Here is a 22287-nt window from a genome sequence, read left to right as displayed (position 1 = left end):
CCGATGCAGGGGACACGGGTTCGTGCCCTGGTCCGGGAAGATCCCACATGCCACGGAGCGGCTGGGCCCATGAGCCATGGCCTCTGAGCCTGCGCATCCGGAGCCTGTGCTCCGCAATGGGAGAGGCCACAACAGTGAGAGGCCCGCGTACCGCAAAGAAAAAAAAAAAATTCCTGAATCTGCTGCGGCCTATCTAGATGACCTTGAGCATGTTCCTTAACCTGAGCCTCTATTTCCACACCTGTAAAATGAGCTTAACAATTCCCCTCTGTCAGGACTGTTGTGAGAATTAGAAGAATACATTTAAAGCCCCTTGCCGAGTACCTTGGCACACAGTAAGTACTTAATGTAATTTTTTAGTAACTATCAAGCTTATGGAAAAGATTTTGTTATTTATATTATGATTTTTAGTACACATGATGTTGGGTATTCCTTTAAAAAAGAGAATGATTGAGTTTTTAAAATGAAAAGTACTATGTGTCTAGATTTAATGAAATTTGATCTCTACTATCATAATAGTGATCATTTTGAATGAAATTGAAATATAGTTACCTAGGCAATACCCAAAAGTTAATTCCTCAAGACAGAGTGAAAGGAGATGCAAAAATTACTTCAATAATTACCAATATGTTTCCAAATACTAGTTATCTTGTCACATTATATAAATTAACCATACTGTGCCTGCCACTAGTGTATCAGATCTTTGTTTTTTTCCAATATACCAACTATGGTTAATTTAGAACAGTTACCTAATATTATCAAGATACCACCAGATTCAGGAACTCTGATTTTCTTTATTTTAGCTTCTCCCTTCACAGGGTTTGGACTCTCATTGGTCGTGGGGGAACTAATTCTCCTGGCATGAATCCTTCCCTTCTTACCCTGACCTACAGGCCCTCATGCTCTGCTCAAGAGCAAGGTGGGAAATACCCCCTGAAGGAATTCCTCTGCAATTCCTGCTTACCACACCGTAAAGTACTAGAAACACACAAAGCATGACAAAGATAGAATCTTATTGCTTTAACCAGTGAGAAAATTTTAAGTGACAATGTTGAAACATTTTCCCATCAACCCACATAAACTATGATTAAGTCCATGTTTACATATTGCTAAATGTCCAGAAGAAAAATGACAAATTCAATCATCTTGATATTTTACTATAGGAAATTAACTATTGTATGGCAGAAACAAAACAAACCAAAACAAAAACACCTTCGATTCTACTCCACACTAAAAGACAATACCACACAGGAGATAGGAAAGTATGCTAACGTTTGATTAAAACACAACAGAGAAATAAGTATCAATACAGATTCCCTTAGAATTTAGAATTTCACATATGTGAAAGTTCCTGGCATGGTACCTAATATAATTGCTTAACAGACAATGTTTGAACACCAACCCAAATTTATCTTCAACCTGCTCTCCTATGTCTGATGTATTAATTTATGTAATTAATCTTACAACCATCTAAATAGTTTTTTTTAACATTCTGGTAAGGACCTATGCATATTCTTGTGCTCTGAAAAGAAAAGAACTCTCAGAACAAGAATACACTGAAGTGTTCACATTTCAGTAAAAACCAGTAACAGATATGCAATTTCTTATGAATGTTCATGGAACCGGAAATGTACTGGGTGCCTTGAACTTTATCTCAGCTCAATGATGCATCCAAAATAAAAATCTAAGTATATAAAACACTAAAAAATAATGGTAGGGCTTCCCTGGTGGCGCAGTGGTTGAGAGTCCGCCTGCCGATGCAGGGGACACGGGTTCGTGCTCTGGTCCGGGAAGATCCCACATGCAGCGGAGCAGTTGGGCCCGTAAGCCATGGCCGCTGAGCCTGTGCGTCCGGAGCCTGTGCTCCGCGACGGGAGAGGCCACAGCAGTGAGAGGCGAGAGGCCCGTGTACCACAAAAAAAATAAAAAATAAAAAAATTAAAAATAAAAAAATTAAAAATAAAAAAAATAATGGTAGTTTTTACTGTAGGTCTGAAGTTAGTAGCATAGGGGAATTGCATTACATAATATGCAGCAAGACCTAATTCTTTAAAAATCTTAACATATCCCAAAGTTACTCTTCAAGGCAGCTGTCCTCTCCCCTCCTTTCTCTCCACAAATTCCCCCAAACTACTTTCCCATCTCTCCCCTGTGCTAATTTTCTTCACTTCCTTACTTCTCTCTCTTCTCCTTTACCCTCTTTAGAAGAGAACAAAAGAAGATTGCAAACACTGGTCCGAGCTCCCTTGTCTGAAATCCTTAGGGCCAGATGTATTCAGAAACTCAGAACTTTTCAAATTTTAAGATTAGTATAATGCATACACTGCATATTACATTCAGTGTCTGGTCAAGCACATTAATATTTAGGCAGTGAAATATGTGAACAGTCATATTAAGTGAGTTAAATAAATATTACACAGAGACTATACAAGCTCAGGTCAGGTTTTGGGCAAATGAATTTGCCAGAAAAGAAGAGAAATTTTTGTTTTCAGAGCTTTAGTGGTTTTAAAATCACAGAAGAGATTGTAAATCTATACTTCTAAACTAACATTTTTCCTTTTATTCCTGACACATTTAATTTTATTAATAGCCAACTAAGGTTATTAAGAATGATGAAATAGTGTTAGCAAAGGGAAGGGTGAGCCACTGAGCACCTATTGTGTTCCAGGCACTATTTTAGGTTCTGTACCTAGTGAACAAAATACATAAAAATCCTGCTCTCATGGGTCTTGCTTATATTCTGGAAGGGAGCCTGGGGGTGGAGGTGGGGTGAGGGATACAAATAATAAACAAGCAAATGAAAATATAATCTAATATCTGATAGCTAAAGATGAAATTAAGACAAGTAATAAAGCAAAGAAAAGTCAAGAAGAGTCAGAAAGGGAGGGTGAGGGGTGGTCCAGGAAAGCCTCTCTGGGAAATTAGAATTTGAATGGACACTTGAAAGGCATGAATGACTTTCAGGAGGAAGAGTATCCCAGGCTGAAGGGATAGCAAGTGCAAAGTTAAGGCAGGGAGGTGGTAGAGGTGCTGCTTGAGGAAGCAGAGGTAGAGTGCCCCGAGGGATAGGGAGAAACAGGGGAAGTGAGGTCAGAAGAAAAGAATGGGATCTGGAAATGGCTCTTAAAATGAGAGAAGGACAGGCTGGGGCAGGTGATTGGAGCTGTTGTTGACTGCAAGTGATGGGAGGAATACAGCCAGACAATGACTGAGGGAGAGAGATGCTAGTCAAGCATGGAGAAGAACGAGGTCGGCAAGGAGCCGCCATGCTGCTGGGGAGGTCATGCTGAGACTCTAAACAACCACAGTGGAGCAATGCAGGAGGGCAGGAGCACAGGCAGCAAAGACCAGAGCCCCTGCACTGTGAAGGATGAACGACGGTGGGGGAGAGAAAGTGAACAGACACAGCTTATGGAGCTGTTGAACAAACTGAAGCCTCGGCAGTAGGACAAGGCAGAATCCATTGCCCAAAGATGGGCTCTTGGGGAGAACAGGTCTGGCAGCCTGGAGGAAGTCAGTACTAAGTTAGCCAAACACTTACTGTCCTCCTAAACAGAACCGGTATCAGTCCTGCTAGCTGGAGCAGGACTCAGGCATGTGGGGAGTGGGATCATTACAAATCTCCTCTCTTGCTTCTGAGTCCAGGGATAGTGTTTCTTAATATTTTGTTCTTTCACATATCCAAACAGTCTGAAAACAGTCAGAGAGCCCTGGGAAGACAAGAAAAAGTGCTCTGCATCCACTAATGAAAAATGGCATTTGACAACAAAGTACGGAAATAGCTGTAGTAGTAATACAGCAGGAAGGATGGATCTTTGGAAAGAGAATTCTGGTCCATAATAATATAGGAAAGAAAAACACTTGTCAGCCCATAGGAATAATGATGCCCCCATGACCATTGCTAGTAATGATAGTAAGAAAGCAACCGTGACAGTGATCATTATTATTAACTTCCACTTCTTTAATTACCACTATTTGCCAAGCACAGTGCTAGGCACTTCTCATATGATTTCCAAACCTTAAAACTATGGAGGGGTTAGAAGCATAGGTAGATGTTATTATTTTTTTGGTATTGTTTACTGGCTACTGAGTGTGGACCCAATTAAGAAGTAAGACCCAAGGATCATACCAATGTAGATTAAAATGTCAGTTTTAATCCTGAAAAACAGAACTAGAAAACATGACTGTCAAATGGGGTTCTTACTGTGTATCTCCAAAAGGGATGGCTTCTTCCACAAGTGTAAGACCTATTCCTGATGCATTCTACAGAAAGGAGGGAGAGAGAAAGGGAGAGAGATCAAGCAAACTACCCAATCAATAAATGATTCCCTCTTCCAACTGGAAACATGAGAAAAGAAAAGTTCCTCCTTCACAATTTTTCCTAGAGAGGGCAAATTCCCTCCTCTGTACAGAAGAGTAGGGAATAATAACCATTTTGGTCTTATTATGCACATTTTATAGACAAGCCAACTGCAGTTCTGAAGTGTAATTAATTTTCCCAAGTCATAAAGCTGGGGGGTAAGAGAGAATTCAGGATTTGAATTCAGGTCAGTCTGACTCAGAAGTCCTAACTCTTTCCATTATGTCACTTAAGAAATTACTTACAGAAAAAACAATCCTAAAATTCATGTGGAACCACAAAAAACCCCAAATAGCCAAAGCAATCCTGAGAAAGAAAAACAAAGCTGGAGGCATCATACTTCCTGATTTCACACTGTATCACAGTTACAGTAATCAAAACAGAATTGTACTGGAATAAAAGCAGACACATAGATCAATGGAATAGCATCAAGAGCCCACAAATCAACCCATGCATATACAGTCAACTAATATTTGACAAGGGAGCCAAGAATACTCAATGGGAAAAAAACCAAAAGTCTCTTCAACAAATGGTGCTGGGAAAATTGGATATTCACATATAAAAGAATGAAACTAGACCCCTATTAAAAACCAATCACAGGGCTTCCCTGGTGGCGCAGTGATTGAGAGTCCGCCTGCTGATGCAGGGGACACGGGTTCGTGCCCCGGTCCGGGAGGATCCCACGTGCCGCGGAGCTGCTGGGCCTGTGAGCCATGGCCACTGAGCCTGCGCATCCGGAGCCTGTGCTCCGCAACGGGAGAGGCCACAACAGTGAGAGGCCCGCGTACCACAAAAAAAAAAAAAAAAAAAAAAAAAAAAAAAAAAAAAAAACCAATCACAAAGTTTAACTCAAAAGGGATTAAAAAACTTAACTGTAAGACCTGAAATCATATAACTCCTAGAAAAAAACATAAGAAAAAATCTCCTTGACATTGGTCTTGGCAATGATTTTTTCAATATGACACCTAAAGCACAAGCAACAAAGTAAAAAATAAGTAAGTGGTATCATATGAAACTAAACAGCTTCTGCACAGCAAAAGAACAATCAATAAAATGAAAAGGCAGCCCAGAAAATGGGAGAAAATATTTGCAAACCACACATCTGATAAGGGGTTAATATCCAAAATACATAAAGAACCCTTTCTCTGTCTGACATTCACTAAGCATAATACTCTCCAGGTCCATCCATGGTGTTGCAAATGGCAAAATTTCATTTGTTTACATTGCTGAATAGTATTCCATTATGTGAGTGTGCGTGTGCGTGTGCGTGTGTGTGTGTGTGTATCCCCTCTTCTTTATCCATTATCTGTTGATGGACACAGGCTGCTTCTATATCTTGGCTATTGTAAATAATGTTGCTATGAACAACGGGGTGCACGTATCTTTTTGAATTAGTGTTTTTATTTCTTCAGATATATAGCCTGGAGTGGAATTCCTGGATCATATGGTAGTTCTATTTTTACTTTTAATTTAATTTAATTTAATTTTTTTATTTTTGGCTGCGTTGGGTCTTCATTGCTGCGCATGGGCTTTCTCTAGTTGTGGCGAGCAGGAGCTACTCTTTGTTGTGGTGCGCAGGCTTCTCATTGCGGTGGCTTCTCTTGTTGCAGAGCAGGGGCTCTAGGCACATGGGCTTCAGTAGCTGTGGCACGCGGGCTCCAGTAGTTGTGGCTCACAGGCTCTAGAGCGCAGGCTCAGTAGTTGTGGCGCACGGGCTTAGTTGCTTGTGGCATGTGGGATCTTCCCAGACCAGGGCTTTAACCTGTGTCTCCTGCATTGGCAGGCGGATTCTTAACCACTGTGGCACCAGGGAAGTCCCTATTTTTACTTCTTTGAGGAACCTCCATACTGTTTTCCATAGTGGCTGCACCAATCTACATCCCCACCAACAGCGTACAAGGGTTCCCGTTTTCCCACATCCTCGCCAACACTGGTTTTTTGTGGTCTTTTTGATGATAGCCATTCTGACAGCTGTGAAGTGACATCTCACTGTGGTTTTACTTGCATTTCTCTGATGATTAGTTGAACACCTTTTCATTTGCCATTGGCCATCTGTATGTCTTCTTTGGAAAAATGTCTATTCAGATCTTCCACTCACTTTTTAATCAGGCTGCTTGTTTTTCTGATATTGAGTTGTATGAACTGTTTATATATTTTGGATATATATATATTTTGGATAAGGGGTTACCCTTATCAGCCATATCATTTTCAAATATTTTCTCCCATTCAGTAGGTTGTCTTTTTGTTTTGTTTCCTTTGCTGTGCAAAAGCTTTTAAGCTTAATTAGGCCCCATTTGTTTATATTTGTTTTTGTTTCCTTTGCCTTAGGAGCAGGTCCAAAAAAAATATTGCTATGATTTATGTCAGGCAATGTTCTGCCTATGTTTTCTTCTATGAATTTTATGGGTTTTGGTCTTAAATTTAGGTCTTTAATCCATTTTAAGTTTATTTTTGTATATGATGTTAGAAAATGTTATCATTTCATTCTTAACACGTGTAGCTGTCCAGTTTTCCCAGCACCACTTATTGAAGAGACTGTCTTTTCCCCATTGTGTATTCTTGCCTCATCTGTTATAGATTAACTGACCACAGTGCATGCGTTTATTTCTATGCTCTCTATCTTGTTCAACTGACCTATGTGTTTGTTTTTGTTCTAGTACCATGCTGTTTTGATTACTGTACTTTTGTAGTGTAGGCTGAGGTCAGGGAGCATGATTCTTCCAGCTCTGTTCTTCTTTCTCAAGGCTGTTTTGGCTATTTAGGGTTTTTTGTATTTCCACATAAACTTAAAATCATTTGTTCTTAGTGAAATAAGTCATATAGAGAAAGATAAGTATTGTATGTTATCACTTATATTTGGAATGTAAAAAAAAAACCAAATTAATGAATATAACAAAACAGAAACATACTCACAGAAAACAAACTAGTGGTTACCAGTGAGGAGAGAGAAGGAGGGAGGGGCAAGACAGGGGTAGGAGATTAAGAAGTGTAAACTATTATGTATAAAATAAATAACCTACAAGGATATATTGTACAGCACAGGAAGTATAGCTAATATTTTATAATAACTTTAAATGAAGCAAAATATATGAAATTTTTGAATCACTAATATGATATTGTAATCAACTATATCTCAATTAAAAAGTAAATTTAAAAAAGAACTCATAGGGGGCTTCCCTGGTGGTGCAGTGGTTGAGAGTCCACCTGCCAATGCAGGGGACACGGGTTCGTGCCCCGGTCCGGGAAGATCCCACATGCCACGGAGCGGCTGGGCCCTTGAGCCATGGCCGCTGGGCCTGCGCATCCAGAGCCTGTGCTCCACAACGGGAGAGGCCACAGCAGTGAGAGGCCCGTGTACTGAAAAAAAAAAAAAAAAAAAAGAACGCATAGGGACTTCCCTGGTGGCACAGTGGATAAGAATCCACCTGCTAATGTAGGGGACATGGGTTTGATGCCTGGTCTGGGAAGATCCCACATGCTGCGGAGCAACTAAGCCCATGTGCCACAACTACTGAGCCTGCACTCTAGAGCCTGTGTACCACAACTACTGAAGCCCGCGCACCTAGAGCCCATGCTCTGCAACAAGAGAAGCCACCGCAAGGAGAAGCCCATGCACCGCAACAAAGAGTAGCCCTGCTTGCCACAACTAGAGAAAGCCCACGTGCAGCAATGAAGACCCAATGCAGCCTAAATAAGTAAATAAATAAAATTTAAAAAAAAAGAACTCATACAACTCAACGGCAAAATCATCATTATCATCATCCAGTTTAAAAATGGGCAGAGGATCTGAGTAGACATTTTTTCAAAGAAGAATTCAAATGGCCAGCAGGCATATGAAAAGGTACACAACACTAATCATCAGGGAAATGCAAATCAAAACCACAATGTGATACCCCCCTCACACCTGTTAGAATGGCTTTTTTTTTAAATTTTATTTATTTATTTATTTTGGCTGTGTTGGGTCTTCATTTCTGTGTGTGGGCTTTCTCTAGTTGCGGCGAGCGAGGGCCACTCCTCATCGCGGTGTGCGGGCCTCTCACTGTCGTGGCCTCTCTTGTTGTGGAGCACAAGCTCCAGATGCACAGGCTCAGTAGTTGTGGCTCACGGGCCTAGTTGCTCCACAGCATGTGGGATCTCCCCAGACCAGGGCTCGAACCCGTGTCCCCTGCATTGGCAGGCAGATTCTCAACTGCTGCACCACCAGGGAAGCCCTAGAATGGCTATTATTGAAAAGACAAGAGATAAGAAGTGTTGGTGAGGACGTGGAAAAAAGGGAAACTCTGCACTCTTGGTGGAAATGTAAATTGGTGCAGCCACTATGGAAAACAGAATGTCTTTTCTCCATTGTATGTTCTTGCCTCCTTTGTCAAAGATTAATTGACCGTAGGTGTGTGGGACAATTTCTGGGCTCTCTATTCTCTTCCATTGATCCATATATCTGTTATGGCACCAATACCACACTGTTTTTATTACCGTAGCTTCTGAAGTATTGTCTGAAGTCTGTGTGGGTTATGCTTCCAGCTTGGTTCTTTTCCCTCAGGATTGCTTTGGCAATTCTGGGTTTTCTGTGGTTCTATATAAATTTTAGGATTATTTGTTCTCATTCTGTGAAAAATGTCAAGGGTAATTTGATAGGGATTGCATTAAATCTGTAGATTACTTTGGGTAGTGTTGCCATTTTAACAACATTAATTCTTTTAATCCAAGAGCATGGTATATCTCTCCATTTCTTTAAATACTCTTCAATTTCCTTTATCAATGTTTTTTAGTTCTCACCATATAGGTTTTTCACCTCCTAGGTAAGGTTTATTCCTAAATATTTTATACTTTTTGATGAGATTTTAAAAGGGATTTTTTATTACTTTCCTTTTCACATATTTCATTGTTAGTATAAAGAAATGCAACAGATTTCTGTATGTTAATCTTGTATCACGCTACCTTGCTCAATTTGTTTATTAGTTCTAGTAGTTTCTGTGTGGATTTTTTATGGTTTTCTATATATAGTAGCATGTCATCTGCATATCTCTTTGGCAAGTGGTGTTCAGAAAGCTGGACAGCCACATGCAAACCAATGAAGTCAGGACATTCCCTCATACCATACACAAAAATAAATTCATAATGGCTTAAATACTTAAATATAAGACAGGACACCATAAAACTCCTAGGAAGAGAGCATAGGCAAAACATTCTCTGACATAAATCCTAGCAATGTTTTCTTAGGTCAGTCTCTCAAGGCAATAGAAATAAAAGCAAAACTAACCAAATGGGACCTAATCAAACTTATGTCTTTGCACAGCAAAGAAAACCATAAACAAAATGAAAATACAACCTATGGACTGTGACAAAATATCTGAAAAAAATGCGACCAACGTAGGATTAATTTCCAAAATATACAAATAGCTCACACAACTCAATAACAAAAAAAGCAAAGAACCCAATCAAAAATTAGGCAGAAGACCTAAATAGACATCTCTCCAAAGAAGACATACAGATTGATAATAGGCACATGAAAAGATGCTTAATGTTGCTAATTATCAGAGTAATGCAAATCAAAACTACAATGAGGTATCACCTCACACCAGTCAGAATGGCCATCATTAAAAAGTCTACAAATAACAAATGCTGGAGAGGGTGTGGAGAAAAGGGAACCCTCCTACACTGTTGGTGGGAATGTAAATTGGTGCAGCCATGATGGAAAACAGTATGGAGGTTACTTAAAAAATCAGAGTTATCACAAGATTCAGCAATCCCAATCCTGGGCATATATCCAGAGAAAACTCTAATTCAAAAAAATACATGCATCCCAGTGTTCATAGCAGCACTACTTACAATAGCCAAGACATGGAAACAACCTAAATGTCCACTGACAGATGAATGGATAAAGAAGATGTGGTACTTATATACAATGGAATACTATGCAGCAATAAAAAAGAATGAAATTTGCAACAACATGGATGAACTAGAGATTATCATACTAAGTGAAGTCAGACAGAAAAAGAAAAATATCATATGATATCACATATGAGGAATCTAAAATATGATACAAATGAACTTATTTGCAAAACAGAAACAGACTCACAGACATAGGAAACAAACATGGTTACCAAAGGGGAAAGGGGAGGGGATAAATTAAGGGTTTGCGATTAGCAGATACAAACATCTATATATAAAATAGACACAAAACAAGGTCCTACTGTATAGCACAGTGAACTATATAAAATATCTTGTAATAGCCTATAATGGTAAAGAATATGAAATACATATATATATATAAAACTGAATCACTTTACTGTACACCAGAAACTAACACAACATTGTAAATCAACAATACTTCAATTTTTAAAAATAGAATATAGAATGGAGTTTTCTCAAAAAATTAAAAACAGAATTACCATATGATCTAGCAATTCCACTATATATCCAAAGGAAATGAAATCACTATCCCAAGGAGATATCTGCACCCTCATGTTCATTGTAGTTTTATTTACAATAACCAAGACATACAAACAACTTAAGTGTCTATCAACAGATGAATGAATAAAGGAAACATTATGCACACACACACACACACACTCACTGTACTATCATTCAGCCATAAAAAAGAAGGAAATCCTGCCATTTGGGACAACATGGATGGACCTTGAGGGCATTATGTTAAATGAAATAAGTCAGATGAAGAAGACAAATACCATATAATCTCCCTTATTTGTGGAATGTAAAAAACCCAAATTCATAGAAACAGAGAACAGATTGGTGGTTGCCAGAGGTGGGGTTTGGTGGTGAGAAAATTGAGTACAGATGGCCAAAAGGTACAAACTTCCAATTATAAGATAAATTCTGGGGATATATTGCACAGCATGGTGACTATTGTTAACAATACTGTATTATATATTAATATTTGAAAGTTGCTAAGAGACTAGATCTTCAAAGTTCTCATCACAAGAGAAAAAATTATAACTAGCGAGGTGTTGGATGTTAACTAAACTCATTGTGCTAATCATTTCACAAAATATACATATACCAAAGAATTATGTTGTACACCTTAAACTCATACAATGTTGTATGTCATTAACCTCAATAAAACTGGAAAAATAATTTTATAAAGAAATTAAATTTAATTTCTTAGATTCTTACAAATGTAATAAAGGATCACTGTATAGAATACAAATAAGAAATGAAAAGAAAATTAAAAGCACCTACAATCGCCCATAGCCTTTGTGTATATTTTGGTGTAGAGCCTTCCTGCCTTTATATGAGGTGGCCTGTCTGAGAAAGGCTTAAATCAGGTTATTACTGGGAAATTTCTGAAGGAGTTGGAGGACAAGAACCATCAGGAAGATGGGGCTCAGGGCCCAGAGAAGGAAACTAGTAAATAGTTCCTGCAGTCTCAGGCACATCAGCCCTCAACATCTGCCTGTCAGAAGCCAGGTTTCACCTTGGCAAAGCCACCATCCAATTGCCTCCCTCTCTGCTCCACCTGGATATCTGACTGAGGTCTCTCCCTTTCTCTGGCACCTGAAGTCAGAAAGCTGCCTCATCCATCATAGTCCTTTCAATTTCCAAAGCCTCATACCTGTGCCCTGGCTTGTTTGGCCATTCCTCTCCAGCTCTCCAGGTGCCGAGTTGCTGGCAATTGCCTGATTTTGGACCTCTCCCTCATTTGGACATCTGGAATTAGAGGCTCCCTTTTTCTTAAATGTCTACGTAGCATCCAGCTCACTGCTTGCTCGTATCCTCATTCTATTTTGCCTCCACGGATAATTCTAACACCTGGCTTTCAGAACTAGGACATCCCCATTCTAGCCTGCTGATCTCTCAAAACCAGGTTTTACCCAGAGTCGAACCACACCTACCATCTATCCGGACACTTATCCTGACCTGGATTTCACAGTCCTAATGTTCACTCAACGTCCACAATAAATAGCTATCAATGTCCCCAGGTTGACACAGGTCTTTTCCACTTCTACCAATAGCCTGATTAGAAACTAAGGACCAAAGACATTTCCAAACCCATGTATCTTATATAGTAATTTGTTCTTATTGAGAAGTGGTATCTATTGCCTATCACCAGGAGAAGTCAAAACACTGCTGCCCACTGCATCTTGGTATCTAAATCACCAAGGAAAACGCAACTCAGTCAGGCATTGGAAGGAACAACACTTAACTCACATAAAAAAGAGACAGAGCATAACCAGCTTCAGGAGTGGGCATTGGTCCCCCATGGCCAGTGGCCCACACGAACCCCTCTTGTGCCACAGAATAAAGGACCCCATCCTCTACGGGGACAGATGTAGCAGTGGGGTTAGCCAGGTACCACATGACACACATGCGTAAGCAGAACAAAGGAGCACACATAGAGTCTGAAACAGGGAAAGATGTGCCCCCCACAAAGTGACCAGCCCAGCACAGGCTGTAAGGACTCTTGCTCTCTTGGTATGGAAAGTTCCAGGCCCAAGGCCCACTCTTATGAGGATGAGTGAGGTCCAAAGACTGCACACAGGAGACTGCCTTTCCCAATAGTTCTACTTTTCAGAGTTATTCTACTTAGAAATGTATTATTTATATTGTCTTTAAGTGTGTTATCATTCATCTTCCAATAGCAATATAAATGTATCTCAGTGACTGGAATATTTTTATAAGATATGGACTTAAAGAATTTTTTTCTGAATTTGTTTTCAGCTCCCACTCTGTATCATATAGATTCACTTAAACTTACCTGGGGCCATACCTTCCCCTCTTCCTGAAAATAGACCATCAACTTGTCATGAAACTGTAACCCAAGTGGGCTGTCACTTACAAGATTATAAACACTAAATGAAATAAATCTCATTGGACAAATTAGAATGATTAGAATCAGAATGATTACATTAGAATCAGAACAGTCAAGTTAAAATTACTGATTAAAATTAAAAATTAGCTATGAAAAATGTTCAAATCAGTGCCTGCATTTAGAATTTGACTAAAACATCTACAAGTTTTCTAGAAAGAACTTAAAAAATCAGTCCCTAAGCCGACACGATAACTGTGTTCAATGCCATTGCTATAGCAATGAAGAACTCCTCGGTTGGGCATTTCTAGTTACAAGCAGATAGGGAGCCAATGCATATAAACTGCCCTCCCCTCACTGAGACATGCTCTCATCCAGATAACGAGCGAGATTGGACCACAGATCTGAATCCAAGTGGAGGAAGGGGGACAAGTCCTGAATTCCTTCACTGTGCAAATGTTCAGGTGGCTTTGGGATATTTACCAAAGATCTTAAGAAACCTGGAAAAGATCATCAAACCACTGGAATGCACTCTATTTTTTTAACATCTTTATTGGAATATAATTGCTTTACAATGTTGTGTTAGTTTCTGCTGTATAACAAAGTGAATCAGCTATATGTATACATATATCCCCATATCCCGCATATCCCCATATTGCGTCTCCCTCTCACCCTCCTTATCCCACCCATCTAGGTGGTCGAAAAGCACTGAGCTGATCTCCCTGTGCTATGCGGCTGCTTCCCACTAGCTATCGGCTTTACATTTGGTAGTGTATATATGTCCATGCCACTCTCTCACTTCGTCCCAGCTTACCCTTCCCCCTCCCCGTGTCCTCAGGTCCATCCTCTACGTCTGCGTCTTTATTCCTGTCCTGTCCCTAGGTTCATCAGAACTTTTTTTTTTTAGATTCCATATATATTCACTCTATTTTAAATTCAATTTTGAAATCACTTCTTGGAACTACACTAGATAGGAGCACCTTCAAACCTACAGTATATGAGCACATATAATTAGGTAAGTACCAGATTTGTTTAGGTTGTAGCAGGATAAATGAATAATGTGATTTTACTGAGTTAGTACATCACTTGTTAAAGCCTTGGTCCCCCAAACATCACCAGCAGTGTAACCATCTCCAGGGTGGTTACAGGTTAGCAAGGAGCTAAAAACACAAGTTTTTTGAAACCAGTGAAGAATCAGAGATCTTTGCAATCTAGCAGGAGGTTAATTTGTCCTCGGGCACTACTGAATTAAGCTGAAGAAGGACCTCAAGGGATATGTTTATCACTCCTGCGGTGTTCTTTTAGCGCAAAGCCAGTGACCCAAGAGACAGGAGTGGAGCTCTAGAAAATCATATGGTTTTCCTGGCCAGGAAAGTAGCCCTTGTCCCATGATCTAACACCAGCAGCACAATATTCACCCACACAGTAGGGACTGATATACAAAAGGGGCTTTTCTTTGTGGCACACAAACACACACAAAAAATTAGGTCTGCTTTTCTTTCACCCTGTTCAAATGTGTGGGATTTCATAGTATGGTACTAGACCAGCTCAATACCTGATGGAAATAACTCAAGAGGAGGATACAGAGGGAAGAGACTGAATTCAGAATGCTCTGTGAAAGTACATCTGTTTCATATGAGACACACAATCTGTCTCATTCCAACCTGCATTTCTGGGTCACTTGAGACATTTAAACTGCACTTATAATTAACAGCTATTTTTAAACAGAGAAAAAATAGAGCACTTGGTAAGGTACAAAAGCATTAAAATTGCCCCAGTTTCGCTTTTCAATAGGACACACCACCGCAATATGCTTCAAGATCAAAGAGAGCTCAGAAAAAGAGAGAGAGAGAAAGAGAGACAGGCCGATCAGTGGGGATAAATTGTTCCCATTATGATGGTGTAAGAATAGGGTTCTTTCAATTGAAACAATTTAATAACCACATTCATTACATTGGTGTCCACTTGGTTTTATCCGAGCAGTTTTTGCGTAACTGGGGACTAAGTTCAATTGAGCTCATTCTCTAGAAATTAAGATGTGCAGGGTTTGACATTCAGAAATTAAGCACTAATAGTCGATCAAGAAGTTGTCTCGAGATTGTCCCTGGATGTAGTGAGATCTGCCTACTACTAATTATGGCAAATGCAAATGCATTCTCTAAAAGACCCGCCCCAAATTTTCATTAGCTCATTTAAAGGCAGTTAAGGTTAGATTAGGGTGATGATGGGATATCAGAGTCTCCCCTTTGGAATATGTTTACAGAATCACTTTGCAAAGCATCACTTGCATAGCATAAGTATAGCATTGCCATCTGTAAACTTGTTTTTCCCTCAGCTATCAACGGAGGAAATCTTTCAGAACACTCTTCTAATATTCTGTGAGATCAAGACAACCAAACAGAATCACGACAAACACTGGGAGTGCTGATTTAATAAACAAGGGAATCATTGATTTAGGAGGAAAAAAAATCACTAATTTTCCAGGGTTGACTTCAGCTTTGGATATCTATATACTAGAAAAAGTGGTGGATTTTTTGCCAACCAGCTTTCCTGAGAATGGTTACATTGCCAGTTCTCAACTGCACTATGGAGCATAATGTGTCATTTGAAGTGTAGTTTATCCTAAAGTGCTATTTTAAAAAAGATATTAGAATGGAGCTGTAGAAATGCATGCAGAAGAAAATCCAGGGTTTACATATGATGTATTAGATATACACAGTCCATTCCTGTTTGCTATCCTCACTAGGATCTAAATCGTGTACAGGAAAATTTAAGCATACACTAAATCCTTCTTTGTTTTCCTATTGCTGCCAAACAAGTGGAGAGTAAAGAATTGTTGAAACATATATTGGGTGGCAACTTTGTAATAGCTGCACTTCTTCTTTTTTCCAGAAGACAAAGTGTAAAAACTGAGAAGTTACCCTTACCTCTACAAAAGCTTTTAAATAATGGCTTTTCCAGGAGCAACTGCACTTCTCTCACTAGACCATTTCCCCAGATGGAATTTGCAATATAAAGCCACCAGAGACTGGCTTATTGAGGAAAGAAGATAGACTTGTACAAATCACTGGGAAGATAAATAAGCTATAGCAATCAATAAATAAAAGCCAGGCGGGGAAAAAAAATCAAACTCCGGCATTCCAGACCAATTAAGATGTTATTTACTGCCCATGTGATTGTAACTTCGATGCTCTCCTTCCTTGTTTTCACACCATAGGCATCTGTTTTGCTGAGAGAAAGATATATAACTGATGTGTAAACAGAAAATGATATAGATAGATATGCCCCATAAAACTGTTAATCTGTGCTCCACATTAAATATAAAGTACATTTTTTATTTAGACACTGAACTGGTATAATTAAAATAAAGTATGCTAGCTTTATTTTTTCAGCAGTCATTTCCAACCATAGAGATCAAATAACAGTGCAACAGCAGCATGAAATGTGGTTATAATAGCCTGAGACCACATTTCCTGAAACTAAAACATTGGAGATTATAGTGTGAAGGTACAAATTAAATGCAACTAAAACAGATTCCTTATTGTTGCTAATCTCTGGATTGGGTTTCAGTGGGGAAATTTAGCAGTAGTGGTTAACTTCTTTGTACAGTAATCATTGACACGTTAGCAGTTACATTTTGAGATCATGAATGGAAACTATCAGCGAAGGATTTGAGAAGACTACCTGTCCATCTTTCAGGAAGAGAGTGGAAGTGGCCTGGGGCAAATCAGATAAAAATATACTGCCCAGATTGCCGCCGGGACACTTATGGCACTTGGCAAACAGTCATTGATTTGTTTCCTAATTGATGTACATTTTTGTGGCAACCTACTTTCATTCGCCAGCAGAAGCTCTTTTTGATTTCAGAGGTGTGTCAGCACGTCTTAGCAATATCCCACTCTCTAGGCTGACTGTTGTGAGAACATCTCAAAAAATAACACAAGGGGACTTAGCATAGTCGGCTTGTGTCACAACTTCTGGTTTTCCTACACTGTAATAAGCCTACATGCCACGGAGATCAAATGTGGCTGGTGTAATAGAGATGCTTTTTAAACTCGAAAATATGATTTAAATTAAACGTAACAGAATCACCTTTTCCCTCAGCCCAGTTTCATACAGACCTTACTACTAGCATTCAAAACAGTCGTTGAGCAATTAAGTTTCTTGGGATTTTCAAGTACACTGACATGAGTAGCTGTTCTGATGAGATATGGCCTTATTCTAAATAAGTAACTAACTCATGTTTTGGAGATTTCTGGTAAACAACCTCTTTCTAGTCTTTTATAAAATAGCATTTGTCTTGTAATTCTATAATTTGCATTTCTCAGCTTTCAGGACAGTTTTGGGTATGTTACATTCTATACTATTACCCTCTGAAACTACAAACAGCAGTAATAGTGTAAGCAAAACAAATAACTTTCTTCCTCACTTCCAAACACTGCCAGAGACTACCAAAAACGTCTCTGCAGTCCCTTCCTTACCTTGAAGTCTTATATGTCTGAGTCAAGAACTACATTTACACAAGCTAATCCAGACTTCATCCTTTTCCCTTCTCCAAAATTAGGTGCACATAGCCCTAGGGGCACACAAGATGATGCACTGGGGTGCAAAGAAGCCATTAGAAGATCTGCTTTTATTTATTTATATATTAAAAAGAAATGAAGTTTTACTACCAGTATATACACTATTAATGTAGATAATATTATAGTTTAGAAGGAAATGTACATATATTGAGGTGCATACTCAAAAACTTTAAACTATTTTCATGCACGATTTTTAAAGTTTGGAGACTACTAGGCTGGCAACTGCTATTAATCCTTCAAATATTAGTATGAGAAAGAATTCTGAAACTCCATGTGGTAAGCAGACTAATGCCCTGCTCCCTCTCCAAGGATCTCCAGGTCCTCTTCTCCAGAACCTGTGAATATGATACCTTGTGTGGCAAAAGAGACTTTGCAGATGTCACCTAAGGTATGGGCCTTGAAATGGGAAGAGCATCCTGGATTACCCAGGTGGGCCCGATCTAATCATGTGAGTCCTCAAAGGTGGAGAACATTTTACTGGCTGCAGTGAGAAACAAATGTGACAATGGAACAGGGTCAGATAGATGCCATATGAGAAGAATTTGACTCATCATTGCTAGTCTTAAAGACAGAGGAAGGGGCCCCTAGCCAAGGAAGGCAGACAGTTTCTAGAAGCTAGGAAAGGCAAAGAAAAAGATTATCCCCTAGAGCCTCCAGAAGGAATGCAGCTCTGTCAACAAGTTATCTTAGCCCAGTAAGACCTCTGACCTACAGAACTGCAAGATAATAAACTTGTGTTATTTTAAGTCACTAAATTTGTGGTAATGTGTTAAGGCAGCAATAAGAAACTTACATACTCCACCTGCCCTAATTCTGAATGCTGGAGTATTAAGACAGATCTAAGTACACCACCAAATGGATTCAAGAACATTTTTTGGTCAATGTCTCCTGAGTGTACATCACTAGGGGAACAAATAGCAGCAAAGTGTAAGTTGATGAAATATTATTTGCAAAAAATGGAAACAGAACAAAAACAAGCTATTTGGCCAAGAAGAGGTAAGAGTTTTCAGATATGATTTTTGCCCGTTATCTGAACATTATCTACAGTGCCACCAAATATCAAAAGAAGAGTAAAAAAGCCGACCTTAGAATAAGTTGCATTTTCCCCAAATCTAAGGCACTTAGAAAAAATGTAAACCCTTTCCTCAATATTTGAACCTCAGAAGGTAAAATTTCCAGGAATGACAGTATCATGCTGCAAACATTAATGTGCCAGCATGAAATAATATCACTCTGTAGGAGGTAATAAAGGCATAAATTGTCAAATTGTATCTGGTTCATGGATGTTACTGTGCTTCTTATGGGCAGATACAGCTAACAGGCAAAGAACACCTTCCTATCTCCCTCAGAAAATTAAAGTCATGTGCACAAACATCAGTCTAAGAAATTAGGGGACCTGTTGGTATCAAAATGAAAATGTGCCATGTTATAGATACACCTCCTAAAGATATGAAATATCTCTTGTTACAGCAGAACATACTTTTTCTCCTGGTCTTGGTCATCATAGAAAGAACCATTAAGTCATTTACATTACAAGTGGTGGCTCCTACTCCTCTTAGGTAATATAATACACTAAATGAACTTGTTGCTAGGCTATATAGTACTCCATTATGGACTCTAGCTATTAATTGGTTTGGGGTCATTGGCCATCTCAGTTAATATGAGGAATCTATTCTTCTTTAAGTAAAATGTTCAATAGCATCTCCTATTGAAATGGGCCGGTTTCAAATGATATGTATCATTAGGCATGTGCCAATGTACATGTATATGGGATTTCCTGCATTTATTTATTTAGGATAAGAAAACAGAGTCTATTTTGCAAAGTTTAAAGAAAGTAATTACAGATGCCATTGTGTACCAAAGTTATTTAAAAGTCTGAAAAAAATGTGGCATGAGGAAAATGCAAAACTCTATAAGCCACATTGTGATTTAACTCTTTTGGAGCTAAAGCACTAAGAGGGGGAAAGCTGCTTTTCTCTTCTTTGCCCCTGTTTGAAGATGCATATAGATGACACCGCAAACAGAACCATCTCTTTTGCTACAACCTGGGTAATAATGTGCTCAGTTAATCTATAGAGCATAGAATCATCCTCTCAAAAAGTAATTTACTTCTTTAAAAACTGGAAGGAAAATAAATATGGTGCAGTAAAATTGAGTAACGGAATCTATCTGGACGTTTCACAAAACATTTCATTATGCTGACAATTCCCAGAAGTGCTCTCAAGAGTGCTTTAAGCTGAGGATTACTGCACTGGAGCTGATGGACTTTTTTTGTAGCCCCTTTAAAAGGCAGTGAACCATTTTTCTATTTTATTTAAATAATGCCCCTTAAAATTGATTTTTAGAGGTATAATAACTCCTTAAGAGTCAGTTATGCTAAACAGTTTCTCTTGATAGAAATGTTGTAAAACTCGTTAACTGCACAGTTTCAGATGCCGGCTTGGTGAACACTAACTGACATGTGAATGACCAGAGTTTGTAAGATAAATTGCAATAGTTGTCGTATCACACAGCTAGCATTGCAAAAGCTGGAGGCCACAAGGGTCTCCAACCTGACAGAAAATTACTTCAAGATGAATGAAAAATGCTTGTTTCTCTTTATTAGTTTTTAGAGAACAATGAAAATGTTGAACTGTTTACAGAGGGCTGATTAAATGTGGTCAGCGGGGCCACATCCCTACTGCTAAGTGTCGGCCTCCCCCTCCCACTCACCCCAACCTACATACTCACACACCACACCGTTCCAAGCGCTCGTCCCCACCCTTTGCTCCCTGCCACGTGCATCTCCTTAGAGGCTATTACGGCTGCACATCTGTGTGAGAAGTGTGCTCAATCTGACATCTGACATTCCACTGCTGCTCGGTGCTGCAGAGGCCTTTGTTAGGTAAAATACTGTTGTCAAGCCTAACAAGCAGGTCATGCAATTTGCTGGACACTGCAGCAGAGAATAGCCCAGGATGAATTGCTTCAGCTTCAAACAATGCCCAGTTCCATATTGGAATACATATGTACTTCTTTCATTGTGCCGCACTACAAAAAGTCATGACATTTTGTTTTTTTAAGGCTTTAATTTAAAAAAAATGTTTCTAGAGTTAGACTACCACAAAATAGCCTTTTTTGTTGTATTAGGATAACTACTGTCTTATGGCTAAAGGCAATGGCATGAAGTGCTTTAATTGGTCATTTGTGGTTTAAATCCCATTTATGTTTTACCAGAAAGCACAGTGAGAGGAAAGGCACTAGCTACTATTTTAGCTGACTGTTTGGTGTACTTAAAGGGGTGGTCAAAACCAGGGCATTTAGGAGAAAGGTTCTCACTTCGTATTTCCACAAAGTAAAGAGCCCTTGATGGAAAGAAATATGAACTCATTAATAAGCATATGCCAAGCAGGAAGAAAAGTCTTTTTAACCAGACCAAGCCAAATGAATCAGATCCAGAACATGTTTCAGTAAAGTAAAAAATTAAGGAGAAGCAAATCACTGCCATTTCAGCTCAACAAACAGCTTTCCATGGCCCATCACCTTCCTCCCTCCTAACCTCTCCCTCTCTCACACACACACACACATCAGGGAAATAAACAGTAATAGGGAGCAGTTCAAATGCTATTTGTGGCATTCTGACACAATACAGAGTGCACACCCCTAATGTGCAAGCAGGATTCTCTTCCCCTCTGTGAAGAACATGCATTCTGAGCCTATTATGTGTATAAACAATGGCATATGTAATTACCTTTCTAGGGTGGCAATTATTCCTCAGAATCAACAACCAGACTTAAAGCATATTCCCCCAGAAGACATTTGGGGATCAATTCTGGGTCAATTACATCTGGCTTTGATTTATCACATGGTGTCAGGCTATGTTAAAAAAAGAAAGTTTATGAAAAAAAAGAAAAGGATTATGAGGTAAAGGCTAAAGGTTTGGCTCAAATTGGTTTGTTTCCAACTTTGCTTTCTCCCAATTGCTCTGCCCTCCCCCATTCTCAAAACAACTGTGATTTGCTGGGTTTTATCCGTTAGACAGTTTGCTGTTCAGTAATAACTAAATGCAATGAATCTAGACTATGTCCAGATTTGAACTGTCCCCCACCCCCAGGCAGTGGGAATTTCCCCTGGGATGCAGCAGAGGGTAGGGGTTAATAGTTCAGGCTTTGGAATCTAAGAGATCTGGACTTAGATGCCCCATGACTTAAGATACACATCTGTGCAATGGATAATACCCACTTCAAATGGTTGTTGTGTGGTTTAAATGAGATAATTAAGAGGCTCTGTGAAAAGCACTAAGCTCAGCACCTGGCACATCATGAGTACCCACTGAATAGAATGATTGCTCTTCTATTGATGGACAACCCAGAGGAGGAGAAGCCGAGCAGCCCCGCCCCTGTGCAGGGGAAGCAGAGTGGATGTTGGTATGAATGACAGGGCTGAACTGGTGAATCCAAGACACCAATTAAGAGGACCAGTGGACTAGACAATATACGAAGTATCCAGCTGATTTGGACTCATTCTAAGTACACTGAGGTAAACTACAAACTAATAGAGGTGCTACTCTGTCAGCAAGACCCCTCTGTCCTTTACAG

The sequence above is a fragment of the Mesoplodon mirus genome, assembly GCF_964341445.2.
Source record: "Mesoplodon mirus genome assembly, chromosome: 5".
NCBI classification, from domain to species: domain Eukaryota; kingdom Metazoa; phylum Chordata; class Mammalia; order Artiodactyla; family Ziphiidae; genus Mesoplodon; species Mesoplodon mirus.
The sequence above is the reverse complement of the archived record's forward strand: the minus strand, read 5'-3'. Positions refer to the sequence as shown.